The sequence below is a fragment of the Phoca vitulina genome, unplaced genomic scaffold, assembly GCF_004348235.1.
Source record: "Phoca vitulina isolate PV1807 unplaced genomic scaffold, GSC_HSeal_1.0 scaffold119, whole genome shotgun sequence".
NCBI lineage: Eukaryota > Metazoa > Chordata > Mammalia > Carnivora > Phocidae > Phoca > Phoca vitulina.
In genome coordinates, this window is record NW_022589822.1 from 65,702 (window position 1) to 75,064 (window position 9,363).

The 9,363-nt window shown below is 39.4% G+C and overlaps 1 protein-coding gene across 1 annotated transcript in view; it reads right to left on the minus strand.

Annotated features, from left to right (window-relative positions):
• VAMP7 (vesicle associated membrane protein 7) overlaps positions 1 to 8,572 on the minus strand; it is a 61,394-nt gene extending 52,822 nt beyond the window's left edge. The window contains exon 1 of the mRNA XM_032398751.1: positions 8,439 to 8,572. The gene's annotated coding sequence lies outside the window, so the exon portion shown is untranslated. The remainder of the gene's footprint in view (positions 1 to 8,438) is intronic.
• Between the last annotated feature and the right edge of the window lie 791 nt (positions 8,573 to 9,363).

Genomic DNA, 9,363 nt, shown 5'->3' on the forward strand with positions numbered 1-9,363 from the left:
GTATGGTGTAAGACAGTGGTCCAGTTTTCCCAACATCATTTGTTGAAGAGACCGTCTATTCCCTGTTGTATATTCTTGCCTCTTTTATTGAAAATTAATGGACCATATAATTGTGGGTTTATTTCTGGGCTCTCTATTCTGTTCCACTGATCTATGTGTCTGTTTTTATGCCAGCACCATACTGTTTTGCTTCCTATAGCTTTCTAATATATCTTGAAATCTGGGACTGTGATACCTTCAGCTTTGTTCTTATTTCTCAGGATTGCTTTGGCTATTCAGGGTCTTTTGTGGTTCCATATAAATTTTAGGATTATTTGTTCTAGTTCTGTGAAAAATGCTATTGGTATTTTGTTAGGGATTGCACTGAATCTGAAAATTGCTTTGGGTAGTATGGACATTTCAAAAATACTAGTTCTTCCAATCCATGAGCACAGAATATCCTTCCATTTGTTTGTGGACCTGGAAACAGTATTGACCAAGGGGCTATAATATTAATGTAAGACACTTAATAACAGGCTTAACACAAAGGTCACAGTCTTGTACAAGCTTACAACCCTAAAACATGTTGATATGCATACATATATAGAGACACACCAAATATGTACACACGTGTGTGTATACACTGTAATGTGTATGTCACATACACACTGATAGATAGGGTGCATTTACAAATTATACAGCATAATTGGATATCACCATTTGAAAAGCAATTACCATAAATAGTAAAGGGACATAAGAGGTGGTTCATCCTTTTTTTATTGAAGCATAATTAACATTCAGTGCTATATGAGTTTCAGGTACACAATATAATGATTCAACAATTCTACGCATTACTCAGTGCTCATCACCATAAGTCTACTCTTAATCTCCTTTATCTATTTCACCCATCCCCTCCACCTCCCCTCTGTCAACCACCAGTTTGTTCCCTGTATTTAAGAGTCTGTTTTTTGTTTGTCTTTTTGTTTTGTTTCTTAATTCCACATATGCAATAATCCCATCCTGAAAATTTATCCTAATAGTTCAACAGAAGTTTGACTCTAGATTCAGAAAGATACATATTAACAGTATTAATAGCCCATATTTATTAAGTGCTTACTGTGTACCAGGCACCATTTTAAGCTCTTTACAACTATTAACTCACTCAATACTTACATCAATTAAATTATACACTATTATGATACTTATACTAAAATGAGCAAACTGCAGTATAGATGACTTACAAAGTTTGCCCAAAATTACAGAGCTAGTAAATAATAAGAGTTGGGATTCAAACCCAGGCAGTATGGTTCTAGAACCTGTAATTCTATTGTATAGCACGTACTGCCTCTACTATAAAGGCATTATCCATAATAGAAACAAACTGAAAAGAACCCAAACCTTCCACAAGAGGAATGGTTCTCTAAATTATGTTAAGATCCTTCATAAACAAAACATTTCTTTAAAAAATACAACATGAGTTTAAGTCTCTTTTTCTCGTGTTAATGAATTTGTACTATTTTTTTCACCTAACAGCCCCATTTCTTTTATCTAATGGAATAAATTTATAAAAAGAGATGTCCAAGTACCTTCCTATTCTTCTACTAACTCTTCAACTTACTATTATTTGTTAACACATTCAGTTTCATCCAACAGGCCAGTGGTTCTTAAACTGTAGGTGAATGAGTTATCTTGGGTGGAAGAGTGACAGTCACTGTTAAAAATTCAAATTCTTGGCATCATCACCTAAAATTCTGATTCAGTAGGCTTGAGGTAAGACCCTGGAATAACATACTTAAAACAAGCCTATCTAGATGCAGGTCATTCACTTAACCATATTTTGTGAAACACAGCAACAGACCATAAAGTGCTTGAAGTCGGGGAATCCAAAGATTCCTTCTTGGAATCCCAGCACTGAAAAACCGCACATAGAGCAGAAGAAGCGCTCATCTGTGTCTTGAGCTGAACACCTCTCAGGGTCTCTTCTTCACTCTCTAAATGAGGGTATTCCTCAGGGCTGTGTCCTTAGCCATCATCTTTCTGGATTTCTCTTGACACATATGTAGTAAGTTACAATTTCCAAATCACTTTCTCATACATCATATCCCTCAATCTTAAAAGCCTCAACTGACCCTATAACATGCTCCAGGTACTGCTCCATTTCTTAATATCATAATCTATACACCATCTCTGCTTCTCTACTTCTTTTTTTTAAATAATTTATTCTGCCCTCATTCTTTCTTCTTTAAATTTTATTTGACAGAGAGAGAGACAGCGAGAGAGGGAACACAAGCAGGGGGAGTGGGAGAGGGAGAAGCAGGCTTCCCGCGGAGCAGGCAGCGTGATGCGGGGCTCGATCCCAGGACCCTGGGATCATGACCTGAGCCGAAGGCAGACGCTTAATGACTGAGCCACCCAGGCGCCCCTCTACTTCTTTTTAACTCTTCAACTTACTGGGTTTTGCCCTCAACGGTCCACAAAACCATGCTTGCTAAGATCATCAACAGCCTCTATGCTACAAAATTCAGTGGACACTTCTCTATTCTCACTTACCTGACCTCTTAGGAAGAGTCAACATCGTTGACTAACCCTCCTTCTTGAAACACTCCCACATATCTGGCTGCTCCTTGTTTTCTTGATGAGCCCTCCTCCTCTAGCTGACTTCCAAATGTTGACTTTCCATGGGTCTTGGTTCTATGCTCTCTCATCCCAAGAAGAGCTCATCTACACCTGTCATTTTAAACATCATCTATTTGTTGAAGACATATTGCATATAGAAAAAAAAAATCAGGGCACAACCAAAGTTAAGAGAAAGCCAAAGACAAAACCCAAGGCACAACAAATAGTTGAGGGAAAGGTAGATGAACAGAGACCCACAAAGAAAACTGAGGAGGACCAACTGAGAAAATGAGAGGAAAGCCAGAAGTGTGTGGTGGCCTGGAAGCCAAAGGGAAAGCAAGCTTCAAGAAGGAACAAATGTCAGCTCCTACCTGTGTTTACTGATGCACAGTAGGAAGACTATAAAGAGCCACTGAAATTTTATAAAGAAGGAAGTTATTGGTTAGTCAAACAGATACGCAGTAGAGTGGAACAATAACACAAAGAGAAACCGAGATGAGAAATTATATGGTCCCTGAGACAAATGAAAAAGTAGCAGCTTCAATCCCTTAATAGCTTCAAGAAGAAAACTGAACTGGCAACAATACAAAAAAAAAAAAAAAAATCTAGTGTCTTAGTGGACCATAAGTTCATTATGAACTGACATTAGGTAATTGCTTAAAATGCTTACATAATCCTAAATTACATTTAAAAACAGGGTGTCTTGATCTTTTTAACTACTATTACCATTATACTTTCTGCTGGTTAGAATGTATGTGGAATACTGAGTTCAAGTCTGGGTACAGTATTTCAAGACTGGATGGGTAAGAGACCTGGACAGAGACCTGGACATTCTATCATTTGAAGAATGACTAGAGAAACTAAAAATATTTAATATTAAAAAGAGAAGATTTAGAGGGAACGTGACAACAGCCTTCAATTTTACATGAAGTACAGTCACCTAGAACAGGGTGTGCATTATTTGGACTTGGAACAACGGATATATGTTACAGGGAAGCAGTGTTTTGTTCAAGAAAATCAGCCCCCAATTAAAAAATGTCTGTTAAGGGGACCCTGGGTGGCTCAGGCATTAAGCATCTGCCTTTGGCTTGGGTCATGATCTCAGGGTCCTGGGATCGAGTCCCACATTGGGCTCCCTGCTTGGCAGGAAGCCTGCTTCTCCCTATCACACTCTCCCTGCTTGTGTTCCCTCTCTGGCTATCTCTCTCTGTCAAAAAAATAAATAAAATCTTAAAAAAAAAAAAAAGAGTTATAAAAAATGTCTGTTAAACATCAGGTACATAGCAACAGAAACTTTCTTCTCAGACATCAATAACAGGAATTTCTTACTCTCTTCTAGACTGTTAAAAACCTCACCTATTATCAAGTCTCATCTGCCACCACTGTAACTCTCTTGCAATAGAATCTGTAATGTCTTTTTAAGTTTTTATTTAAATTCCAGTTAACAGTGTAAAATTAGTTTCAGGTTTATAATTTAGTGATTCAACACTTCCATACAACAGCTGGTGCTCACAAGGGTACTCCTTAATCCCCATTACTTGAATCTAATGTCTTAATGAATATTGGGATAATAGAAACTATGAAAGAATACTGCATTTAAAGTGAGAAAACCTGGTTCTGCTAATTACTAGCAGTATGTGAATGTCTAATAAACCATAAAGTGCTATATAAATATAACATGCAAGAAAAAAAGAATGAAAAAGATAAGCCAGAGGGAAAAGAGAAGGAAAAAAAAACCCAATAATGAAATATAAAGGAAAGCCCTGTCTCAACACTGTTCCTCCGTTCTCTTATTCATGCCTTGCTTGGTCCCACAGCCGTTATCCCAGTTCTACTTCCTTCCTGCTAAGAATCCTGTATGAGTTTCCTGTGGCTGCCTTGACAAAGTATCAAAAGCCACAAAGGTTTAAAACAACAGAAATTTACTGAAATCAAGATGTTGGCAGGGCCAGGCTCCCTCAGAAATCTATTAGGGGACAATCCTTTCTTATCTCTCCCTAGCTTCTGGTAGTCTGCTGACAATCCTTGGCATTCCTTGGCTTTCAGCTGCAGCACTTCAATCTCTGCCTCCATAGTCATATGGTATTCTTCATGTGTGTCCATGTCTTCACATAGCAGTCTCTGGGTCTTTTCTCTTATTAGGACACCCACTCCGCTATGACCTCATTTTAACTTACATCTTAACTATACCTGCAAAAACCCTTATTTCCAAATAAAGTCACATTCACAGGTACCACTGGTCAAGATGCAACATATCTTTTTTGAGGACACAAAACATCTTAGAAACCCACTGTTCCTCCCAAATCATTCTTACTCTTCCCTCTCTCTATATTCACATCACTCTTTCCTTACTCTCATTAGAGGCCTGTCCTTAAAGAGATGGGCCAGAAGGGCAATCTCCAACAGCTTGGAGTTAGAAAGGCCTGTTTCTACTGCCTAGAAGATTCCAAGGAAAGGACATTTTTGTTTTAGTTGCCGGGATTCAAAAAAAAAAAAAAAAATGCTATGGGGGAATCCTACTGAGAATTCTAGATGTAGTTTTTTACAGAGGAATTATTAAATTGTGGTGAAGATCTTTAAGTCCATTAAAGATTAAGATGTTACCAATTGGCATAATAACGGAAATACCCTGAATAGCATTATTTATAATGAAAAAGGCATCGAGTTTCAAAAAATCTTAAAAACTAATTTTCAAAACATATCCATTTATAAGTAAGGGATTACCTGTGTTATAAACAAATTGCTCAGGGCCCCTGGGTGGCCCAGCTGGTTAAGCATCCAACTCTTGGTTTCGGCTCGGGTGTGATCTCAGGGTCATGAGATTAAGCCCCGTTTCGCGCTCCACAATCAGCGCAGAGTCTGCTTAAGACTCTCTCTTCCTCTGCCCTTGCCCTCCCACACACACTCTCTCTCAAATAAATAAATAAATCTTAAAAAAATTGCTCCCCACTCCCCATGTCCCTCTCTAGAAAACAATACATAAAAATAAAAATAAAGAACAAATTGCAAATATAACAGCAACAATGAAAACACTGCTCCTCAGTGGAGGCATCTTCAAGTAAAGGGTGAAGATGGTTTTAGGGAACTGAATAAAGAAAAAGGCCAAGTCAGTTTTTCTCACATTCAAGTCTGTGTATTCTGAGGATTTTTTTTAATTCTATATTTTTATTTTGATAACATTAAAAAATGTACGTTAATATTCTGGATCTACACATATACCTTATAAATGAGTGATGGCACACAATTCCATGCTGCATTTGCATTATGAAGGCCTAAAAGCCAAGAAATTCTCTAAAATGACAGTGCCTAATTTTTAATGTCTTGGAAGCATGTCTGGCTGCTCTTAGGCTGGCATATCCTAAAATCATAATGACAATCATGACTCCAGCACTCTTGTGTTCCTGTTGTGTTTTTTAATCAGTTATAAAGACAAAATTTATCTTTTGCAGTAACAATTTACAGTTGAATGATATCTGCATAATAAAAATCTTTTATTTGAAGAATTGAGACTTACATTCTGAAAACAACAGAGTGACAAAATAAAAATTATCTCAGGCTAAGGAGAAAATAATATTTAAAGATGTGTCTCTACCAAGTGGAAACCAAATGACACTATAATGTGTTGTATGAATAAAGGTTGTGCAACTGTTCAAACAGAAAAAAAAGGTGGAAGAATTGACTTCTCACATAGCACATGGTAATAATCAATGCAAAATCAAAAGAATGCATTCTATATCATTATTTATATTATTGCAAAGGAATGTATTATGTTAATCCTTGCAACAGTTCATTAGCAGAATGTTTCATAGGAAAGACACAACGGAAATTAGATTGTTTCCACCCTTATATACTATTAAATTGGCCCATTAAATTAAATGAGAAGGGGGCATGGGAAGTGCTCACGAAGAGATGGGAACACATTTTATGGGAGAGCTATGGAACAAGAGAAGGCATAGAAGTGAGAACAAACTAGGGAAGGTAAACTAGCCTGATGAGATAGAATGGTCCACATTTGATGAATGAGAAGTTTTAGGGATAAGTACAATGACCTTTTATAAAGAAGGCCTTGTGTAAATGAAATAATTAAGGGATTGGATCAAATCGTTTTTCTATTTCAGTTCAACACATATTTTTCCAGGATTTACTATATGACAGCCAAAGTAGTAGACACTGGAGATATGAAGGCCAGTAAGAAAGGATCTCTATACTCAAGGGAGCCATAGTACAATGGGAAAGACAGACATAAACAAATAAGTGCAATGAAGTGTAACCAGTGAATAATCTAAAAATGTACAAAGTTATTCAGACTTCTTAAAGGTTTGTGATTATCTCACCCTGGGTGAAGAAAAAATGCAGGCATCAGCCTATGTATTAGGAATTTCCTCTACATACCATTACAATTATTTCTCTGGAAGAGAGGTCAAGGTCTATTTTATCCTCACTAGCTTTCCAGTGCCCAGCACAGTGCCTGGCATATAATTTTCCCTCAAATATTTGTTAAATAAATGAATGAATACTGAGCATGTTTTGGTTTAAACAACAGATAACTTTATATTCAGTAGGACCTAGGAAGAAGGATATTTTGATTACTAAACTATCTCCTTAATTAAGATAAAGCAGTTGAGCTGCTTTAATCTAATCTAATCCCCAACTTTCTGTCTGGGTCTTAGGAGGAAATAAACCAACGACAGATAAACCACCAGTTCTGATGTAATAACCTTGGAGGAGACAGAAGAATGAAGAACAAATATTGATATGACAGAGGAAAAGAAGAGATGTTTATGAAAAGCCTGAAGTCTGGTTACAGACTTCTTGTATTCTTGTTGGTGTTACAAATACTCTTTTATGGTGATGTTCTGAGACCCAACCCAATCCCTCTGACTTTCTCAGGATAGGAGCCTACCCTGTCAAGTCAACCACCTGTTCTACTTTGCATTAACCACCACATCACATCACATCATCTGGATTATTCCTGTTTGCCAACACACACATACAAACATCTAAGCTACTGAGAGTAGCGATCTCCTAGGTCTTGTTTCTAGCTATATCCCTTGAACTTAGAAGAGTCTCTAGCACATATTAGCTGTTCAATAAATATTTATTAAACATATGAGTGAGTCTGCTCTCAGCCACAGCTATTCAAAGGGAACACATGTCTCTGGGATCGAGGGTGGGCCAATGGAGGTACAGGTAGTTGAGCGCAATTAATAAGAGAAAGAAAAGGACTTAACAACTGCTCATTTGTGGGGGTTACGGTAGAGGGAGATGTAAGACATTTACCAAAGAGTCTAGTACATGGTCAGAGTTTGTTAAATATTGGCCAGTTATAACAGTAAAATACAGGTCGACGCTGTGTAAATAGGTCTGGGTAGAGATAATGAGTCCCTATCCGAACTGAGGCAGAAGAGGAATGAAACAATGGGCGGTGAAGAAAGGGCACGCGGAGGTGTACAAACCCACGAAGGAGCACAGAAGTAGGTGAAGCACAAAGTGACGTCATCAAAACAAGGGCGCAGAGACTAGTTTTCAGAAGACTCAGATCTCAAGATTGAATCTCAAACGCTAAAGAAAGGTCCTGCAGAATGCGAACTGAGGGAAAGTTAACATTTTGCCCTCCTGTAACAACAACTTCAGTGACGCATTCTGACACTCTTTATCAGCGGCACAAAACGCAGTTCGCCAAAACTGAACCTGCCCGACAATTCGCACCGTCGACACCAGAGAAGCCCAAGTCACCCTTGCACTGCCTCCTCGCTCCACCCCAGCACCCTCTCGTCCACCCCTCTGCCCTCCCTCCGCCGTCGTTTCCCCGCCTTCTGCCGAGTGCGCCCCGTTCCATTTACCTGTTCGTGCACCCCCTGAAAGCGCGTGGGCTCAGAACCGAGGGGCGCAAGTCTGAGCCGGGCCGCCGACTGCCCGCTCCCAGAGGAGGCTGGGACCGGACGCCACCGGCTTCCGCGTAAAGCGCCCCGCCCGCGCGCGGCCTCCTGGGAATGTGAGCGCTCCTCCAATGGGGAGTGGGCTGTAGGGCGGGGCCTGCTGCATTCCCAGCCCCGGCACTTCCCAGTAGCCGCACTGCATTCTGGGAGTGGTAGTCCAACTGGCATATCGCCCAGCCTGTCACATAGTCAATAACTTGTGGTAAACAACATCAAGCGCTGTTCCTCCGGCAAAAGGAAGGATGCAGGGCCACAAAGAGTTCACCAGCATTGAGTCGGTGGGGATAAATGAAGACCGAAGCTTGCCCCGCCATCTCCGTGCTTAGTCTCAGAAGGTAACGTCTCCTGTTATTTCACAAAGTAGAATTCGTGTCACAGGAACTCTCTACTTTCGCCACGAAATTTCCTAACCTCCTTAGACCCCTCAACAATCCTTTCTCCCATTCTTTTGCAATAATAATAATAATAATAATAACCCCTCCTCCTTCTCCTCCTCTCATTTGATATAAGCTCCCCCCGCCCCGTCCCCTTTACATTCCTATTCCCTCTTGCCAACTGAGTCTAGCCCCACTGATGAACCCTTCTGTCTCATGACTCCTCAAATGGCTCCCTGCTTACTCGCTGCTTATTATCAGCATTTAAAGATTGGCAGAATTTCTCTCATCTAAAACATTCCAAAGTCACCTTTCTCAATTTCACACCCCCCAAACCTGTCACCACACAAACTTAACCTGTAGTCTTTTTCCCACCTCTCTTTTCCAGTCAAAATTATCAACTGTGTTGCTAAAACAATTACCATACTTCAAACTTGCAGGATTTTACGTTGATT